Genomic DNA, 8,368 nt, shown 5'->3' with positions numbered 1-8,368 from the left:
ATTCTTTGAAAATAAAAACCAAGCAAAGAAGGAATATAACAAAATTATAAAATTAAAACTGGAAGATCTATTTTCTCTTTAATATTAAGAGCAAGTCTGGAATTTTGACTACTTTGTGTTTACGTATTTTTATATTTGTTTTGAAAGGTGAAATTATGTGATTCTGTAGAGTTTTTGATTCATCCAATTCATTTATAATTTAAATCAATAATTTTGTGATAGCAAAACAATCCTCCATTGTGTAATGATCTCATTACTTTTTCATTATTTGGTATTTTAAGGATAGCCAATCGTGCCTTCTGCTATGAACTGATTTTATAATCTGTAATGGAAATTGAAATGGTTATGCATTTGAATCAAAGACTATTGTGATGATTAATTTTATGTCAGTTTGATTGGGTTAGGGGTGTCCCAACAGTTGGTTAAACATTATTTCTGAATGTGTCCATAGGATGCTTTTGAAAGTAATATTTAAGTCAGACTGAGTCAAGCAGATCTGCCCTCACCAATGTAGGCATCACCCAATCTGTTAAGGGGCTGCATAGGAAAAGCAAAAAGGAGGAAGAGTGAATTCTCTCTCCTTAAGCTGAGACATCCATTTTCTTTTGCATTTGGATATAGATGTTCCTTGTTCTAGAACCTTTGAACTCAGACTGAATTCAATGATATCACTGGTTTTCCTGGCTCTCTACCTTGCAGGTGGCATCATCATGGGATTTAGCCTCCATAATCACCTGAACCAAGAGCCAATCTTCATTGCAACTCCATGATAAAAATATATTTGTATAGGGGTGTGAGAGTGTGTGTGTGTGTGTGTGTGTGCATGTATTCTGTTTCTCTAGAAAGCCTTAACTAACACAACTATTTACAAACTCAAGTTAAAGCAAGCCCTAAGGTCAATACTATCAAAAGAGTCAAATATTACAATAATTAAAAATGGTAGGCAAACAAGTCTGCTGTTAATTTAACTGGTTTAGTATTTAGCAGCTGAACAAGTAATTTTTCTATAAAATTTTACACTAAATATTCATTTATTAGTTACTTATATTTGAAGAACCTTTAAAAAATTTATTTATAAGTATATACTCTTTTTCTTTTTTCCTTTGAGACAGAGTCTCACTTTGGCACCTGGGCTAGAGTACCATGGCAGCAGCCTAGCTCACAGCAACCTCAAACTCCTGGGATCAAGGGATCCTCCTGTCTCAGCCTCCCAAGCAGCTAGGACTACAGGCATGTGCCACCATGCCTGACTAATTTTTTCTATTTTTAGTAGAGTTGCTCTCCCTCATGGCCAGGCTGGTCTCAACTCCTGACCCCAAGAAATTCTCCCACCTTGGCCTCCCAGAGTGCTAGGATTATAGGTGTGAGCCACTACAGCTAGCCACTATAAGTTTATACTCTTAATTTTTAAGTTATTAGTGTATAAAAACTTACTTTTGCATTAAATTTAATCTAAAGGTATATATATATATATATATATATACACACACACACACATAAACACACATTTGAATATGGCATTTTACATTTCTTTGTTTTTTAAGAATTCACATAAAAGTATTATTTTCCTTTTAAAATATTCAGCAATTTCGATTTTTAGTTTTTAGCATGCCAAAAAATGTTCCATATATTATATATCTGTATTATAGCATGTAAAATTTTAGTATTAACAATTTATTCAATCTCCTGTAAACTCCCTTTTGGAGAAGAATCAGGGGTGCGTGTTTGTATGGGTGTGCAGTGTGTGTGTGTGTGTGTGTATGCAACTTGCTTAAATGTTTTGTTCCTATTCTTCCCAGAAAGAACCAAATCCAGTCATGAGAAGAAACATTTATTCTACTTTCAAAAGATATGCACCTACATAAATTACTGAGTATGACATTTAATGATGAAGGCTTTACTATCCCAAGAAAGTCTAAGCATTTTTTAATTAGGTTTAGAGAGATGCTATCAGTAGTATAAGTACATATTGCCAGTAGTAATAGTTGATATTTACTACTCAAATAAATTTTTCTAGAGTCTTCTTCTATATGAGAAAAAATTATCTTTAAGTCTTTCCAAGCACAGTGGTGACATTTCAGAGTACAATTTCCCCCTCAATAGAATGCAAGTCTTGCCACTCTCTTTCTAATGTTTATTAATATTTTCCTTTTAGCACTATTTCAGGATATAAATGTAATTGTAGGGTTGATAATTGTTTCTTGGTATATTTATCTCTTCCTTTTCCCTTTTCTTTTTCTTTTGTTTTCCATTTCTTGGCTCTCTCTATTTTTTTCTAATTTTCTAAATTTTATTCAGATTATAAACTTCTGGATGGAGAAAGTTCACCGAACCCCAAACAAAATAAATATAAAGTCTAAAAACATACAAAAGCAATCACTATATTATTTACAACTATATATATACACACACATACATATATATAAATATATATATGGTAAAAATAATAAATAGCAAAGGCAAAATTAACCAAAATTCAGGACAGTGCTTACCTCTGGGTAGAAAGAATGGAAACTCAGATGCTTTAACTATATTAGCAAATTGCTTTTCTCAAGTGACCTAAGGGGCAAATAAGTATTTATTTTTATTATTCTCCAAATTGTATACAAAATATTTTTGCATGTATGATAGATATCACAATAAATAGAAAATAAAGGGAGTTTGTCCATCCTTCTGTGTTACTTATAATACAAGCCAGAAACCTGGGAGTCATCCATGAGGACTCCTTCACCAACCAAATCCAATTAATTATCACTTTTTACTTCTGCCTACCTCCATTGTCACACCGTGGCCCAAACTGCCTTAACTCTCCTGAAATGCAAAAACCCTCCCCCTCCCTTAAACCCCTGCTCTGATCCTATCTCCTCACAGCAGCCAAAGAAAACACTTTAAAATGTGATTAACCTTGTCTCTCTTCAACTTAAGGGTTTCAACACCCACCTTGCTCTCAGAAGCAACTGAAAGACAAGTAAATTGCCCAAGGCCACACATCCAGGAAATGCCAGAGGCAGGATTCAAAATCTGCTGGTCTTAACTTGAGAGTCCACATGTCTTATCCATCCACAATCCCACTTCGGGTGCTACTGGGAAAGGCTTAGCACTACCCAGCATAGGTTAATCTCTGGATTAGAAAAAATTTATTTTTTTCTCCAATCACCACCTCACCTCCTATATCTGCTCAACTCTTAATAATCCTTGACTGTGAGCTCAAACCACACTTTCCAAGAAATGCCTTCCTAACCCCCATGCCTTATTACAGCAAGTCCCCCATGTTTGTCCTGCCTGGACTTTGAACATTTCTAATAACATCCCTCCTCCACCAGGCTGTCACCTCCACAAGGCCAGAGGCCCATTTTGCCCACCTTTATAGGGCACATTGCACACTCTTGCTCACTCTGGTTTCACTCCACGGCCATTCTTCAGGAAAAGTGATAGGCACCAACCAGACTTCCCATTTTGCATTCCAATAGCAAGCAATCTGGTCTGCTGACCCTACCTGTAAGGTTGTTTGTGAGCCAGGTGGTGTAGGAGACAGAGACTAATCAAACCAAAATGACCTGCCCCAGAGAAGGGTACCTGGTGCCTGGATGGGAATGAAAGAGACATGTGATACTCAAGACCTCAATCCTTAGAATCAGTAAATGGGTTATAAATGAGCCCCTTCTGCCCCTGTTTTTATAATCATGTCCGTTTCTCTCACTCAGAGCTTGCATAGGGAGTACCTGGATGTCCACCTCTGGTACCCTGAGGCCATTAGTGACATAGACCAAAGCAGCCAAGCAGGAAAGAGTCACAGTAGGAGTGGGAGGGCAGGGTCAGGCATAGCCAATGCTGTGGGACTTCCTCAGAGGCCCAGAATAAGCTTGAGCCTGCAGAGTCCTGTCTATCTTAATGAATGTTGATTATAATCTATGTACAAGGAAGCACTTTAATTATTATTCACTTCTTTGTGATAATTAACCTGTACATTGTGTGAATGATTGCTTCTACAATTAAATAATTCCATTAGAAGTAATATCATATGTAAGTATAACTTTGTGTTATGGTCTGAGATGCGAGAAAATGACCACTTGAAAGCCAAATTGAGCCAAATTAGTGAGTTTTTATTAGCTGGCCAGTGACCACCCCTGTTCCGGGAAAGTCCAGACACAGAGAATGGCCCCGATCTTAAAGTGGGCAGGGGTTATGTACCTTCACCACTAACAATACTAACAATACACATATAGCTCAGAACATGTTGATCACAATAATTCATAAGCAAGTGACCTTACAGAAGCAGATAGCATCAGTTAAATCAAGGAACATTTCCTTAAGGGACATCCAAGGAACATTTCTCCAAGGAACAGCCAAGAGTAGTACAATTTAACTATACACATCTAATGATTTTAAACAATCACTTACAAGTTAATCACTGTATAAATTTTTTTCTGTTATTTATGTATTTTTCTTCTCAGCACAGGTCATGGGCCTATGAATCACACAGCAGCAGTGAGCCTGTACACAAGATGGCTTCACTGTGGCTCACAGAGCTATAGTGATTGCTGGGCCTCATCACATTCCCCACTGGTTTTCACGTGAAATCAAATCTTTGATTTATCTTTGCACACATGGTAATAATGGGTGTATAATATCATGAGCTTACACTTTGTACCAACAGATAATTTAGAATACACGGACCCACTAACAGGGCTAGGACGGACCCACTACCAGGGCTAGGAGAAACAAAACTGAAGGTCCTGCTAAGGACAATAAGGGAGTTACAAATATGTTGACAGTGAGTTTGGAGGATAATAAGTTTGACACCTCAAACTCTTTGTTTAATGTAAGAAATTAGGCTGTTTATGATGCAGGGGGCAGGCATAGTGTTGATAAGCTCGTAACCCTTGTTTAGTCTGTCAGACACATAGCTCAGTCTCCCATACCCTCTCTAATATCATTGTTTGTTTTTATCTCTAAACAACTGGCAGAGGTCAAAGCAGACCGGCTGGGATAGGGTGGAGTTTCGGGCTAAAACAGTCTTACCTACTGTCCTGGGAAGTACCCAGGTATAGTTTATATTGGTGGGGGCCTGCCAAATTAAAACAGATAACTAGGAGGGATTAGAGGAGTTTTTGGAAATTCTTATCTTTACTGGGTCCTCAGTGGACCAGGCAATCTATTTCTCAGAGAGTTGATCTGGGGTTGCCTTTTTGATCCACGTGTGGTGGATGTAATGATGCTTTCCAGCAACCTTCATGGCTGTTGGCGTGGTGAGGATCACTGGCAGGGGTCTGGTCCACCTGGCCTTTGAGCTGGCAGGCTGAAGTTCTCTTATCCAGACGAGGTCTCCAGGCTGTACCTGAAATAGAGCTTTCTCGGGAGTGGAGTTAGTCGGCTGAACATGATTTTACATGGGGTTATGTTTTTAACATAAGGAGTGCACCTGGTTTTTAGCAGGGCAAAGGGAAGGAGGCTCACCCGGTTTTGGGCAGTCTCAAACTTTAATTTATTTAGTGTTTTTTTGAAGTCCTATTTATTTTCTTTATCTGTCTTGAACTTTCAGGCCTATAGACATAATGTAATTTTTAATCATAGTACTTGGGCCAGTAATTGAGTTGTTTTGGCGATAAACACCAAGCCGTTATCGGACCCCAATGTTAGCAGGAGGCCAAATCTGGGGACAATTTTAGTTACTAGCTTTTTTATAGTTATTTGTGCTGTCTCTGACAGCTTTTGCCCATCCAGAGAAAGTGTCAATAAACATAAGCAAATACCGGTATCTATAGTTACCTGGTTTTACTTTAGTGAAAGTCACTTTTCAATGTTTTTCCAGAGCTTGTCTCTGCAACTTGTCCTCCAGGGGAAGGTTAATGCCTTTACCTGCATTTACTTGAGCGTAGACGTGGCACTTTGTTGAAGCTTGCCGGGCTTGGTGGTGTAGCTGAGGAATATCCAACCTTCTGTATCAGTTTTAGTCTTCAGGGCATTTTTTTATTTTAACTTTTTTTGGTGTAGTTTGGAGAGTTTGGCAAGAGCCGTTTTGGCAGAGCAGGGAAGAGTTAGGAGAGTCCCCACTGGTTTTTGTGCGACTTTTCTTGCTGTCGCATTGGCCAAAGCATTGTCTCTCGCCACCGGGGAGTCAGTGGTAAAGTGCCTCATGTACACGTGCCATTGTAAAGCTCTCCCCTCTCTCAGGGCCTGGGTCTTTTGGGCTGAGGTTTTATGTCCAAGAGCCTGTGCCCAATAACCCAATCAGTAGCTATTATAGCCACCCCTGCATACCTGATTTTTTCAGACATGTAGCTTCTTTTATCCGTATGCAGTTCCTCATCGGGGTCTGGCCAGAGTTGATCGGTGGGATCTGTTTTTAGGCCGGTAAGAGACTCCAGTATCTCGAAGCAGTTATGCAGTGGCTCTGCTGGCTCATCATCCGGCAGCAGAGTGACAGGGTCAAGAGGAGTTGTCTTTAGGAAGCGAACCCTGGGGGGAATCTAGCAACAGCACTTAGTTATACATGAGTTGGAAAGCCACTCTTTAGGTGGACTTTTTAGAGCCTCTACTGAGTGAGGAGTTATGATATACAAGTCCTGCCCCAAAGTGAGCTTAGAGGCTTCTTTTGCCAGGACGGCTGTCGCAGCAATGGCCCACAAGCAGTCTGGCCAGCCAGATCAGGTCCAAACTGTTAGACAAGTATGCAACCAGTCTGTTTTCTTGTGGGCAATTTTATTAACTCAGACAGCACTTTTTAATCTCTCTACTTTTTGTAGCTTTTTCTAATATTAGGGGCTGACAAAGTGGGAAAAGGCATATTAATGGCACGTCTATTTTCTGGTGTCTCTGGGTCTCTGGGAGTATACAGGCGGTAAGCTTTAAAAAGGTGTTTCAGGAACACCGTCGGAGACTCCTTAGGTCTCTGTATGGTTTTGCTTACCGTAGACAAATTAGTTGGCCCGTTAGCTGCGGCCTGCATGCCCCCGAGCAGAGTCTGGTGATATCGATCGAGAGCCCCCTTACCTTGCTCCTCATTTGGGTCCCACTTTGGGCGCGTGGAGGGGAAGACATGTTGTATATAACCAGGATCCGTGGAGTTGCCCATCAGGGCCAGGGTCTGTCTTAACAGCTTTTCTGTGTATAAGTTTTTTATGTATCATCTTTTGTGTCTATCCCTTTTTTATGCCTGTCTAAACATTTACTTTATTTTAAGGGCCATACCTAGCCCCACCTGGCCCTGGAACTGTTTTACTTGCTAGTGAAGAAGGCCCCTATAGTTAACAGAGCCCCCAGTGCTACGGCCCCCATCAGCATTGTTTTTATTGATGCCCAGTTTCTCTCTCTTTGACACCGTGCCTCCTCCCGGGCTATGTCCCCATAGAGAGCTGTGAACTCTGCCCAGCCCCCACTGTTGTGGATCCAGTCGGCCAGCTGTGTCTCTAGGTAGGCCACCATCCACTCCTGCACTTGTCGCACTAGTGGCTCTATCTCCCTGTTGACACTCTAAGCACATAGTGCAGCCCCCAAAGACGAAGAAGGCCACAAGGCGGCCCCAATTGGGCTCCCCCTGGAAAAGCTCATTGGCGACCTGGGTGAAGCACTGCTGGGCTGAGCTGAGGGTCACATGCAGCTGAGCCGCCAGACCAGAGAAGGTATGCTGTAAGTGGGTCTCGAACTCATCTCCAGCTGCCCGCATGGCTTGGTGCAGCGGGTCACCTGCTGGGCCCTTCTCTGGGCCAGTTTTACAGACATAACCCTTCTGTCTCAGCTTATAGCCCATAAAGTCTGCCACCAAAGCTCGGTGTCTGGGGCTGAGGCTGGAGTCATCATCTGTATAAATGAATGGATATAATTAAAAAGCATACAAATGATCACCCTGAAAGTTTCTGGAAGTTTTTCAAAAAACATTAAATGGCGTGCAATTTTTACATGACCCTGATTGACCCATTTTTGAGGAAAAAAGAGAATAATCTTTAGATCTCAGGAATCCTTGGTTCCGGCCCATCGCCCAGTGGCTGCCTTACGGAGGCCAGGAACCTGATCCTGTGTTTATGAATAACAAGGACTATGGAGGGCAAAAGTCTAAACAAGGTAACAGAGAAAGAGTTTTAAAAAGGAGGACCGAGCCTATCATAGTCTAGTATAGCAGCATCAACAGAACCTGTTCCATTCTCTTAGGAGCTATGCCATAAAGTCCTATACCAAACACCAGGGCCAAAAAGCCTGGTAGCAAGTAGACTAAACCTACCATGAAAAGAGTAAAATCAAGGAAAGGCTAAAGGAAGCCACAGAATTCACAGCGGTACCAGAGCAGGTGTTGGCAACTTCCGGAGACTCCTCAAGAACACTCGCCCGTACTTGGTGGACAGTAGTTGCTGCTGAGAAACCAACAAAGGCA

General features: G+C 41.1%; 1 pseudogene; it reads right to left on the bottom strand.

Annotated features, from left to right (window-relative positions):
• Window positions 1-7,218: 7,218 nt before the first annotated feature.
• On the bottom strand, window positions 7,219-7,800 carry LOC138398349 (bcl-2-like protein 2 pseudogene; annotated as a pseudogene).
• Window positions 7,801-8,368: the final 568 nt, after the last annotated feature.

The sequence above is a fragment of the Eulemur rufifrons genome, chromosome 17 (genome assembly GCF_041146395.1).
Source record: "Eulemur rufifrons isolate Redbay chromosome 17, OSU_ERuf_1, whole genome shotgun sequence".
Classification (NCBI taxonomy): domain Eukaryota; kingdom Metazoa; phylum Chordata; class Mammalia; order Primates; family Lemuridae; genus Eulemur; species Eulemur rufifrons.
Note: the sequence above shows the minus strand (reverse complement) of the source record. Positions and strands in the feature narration are given on the sequence as shown.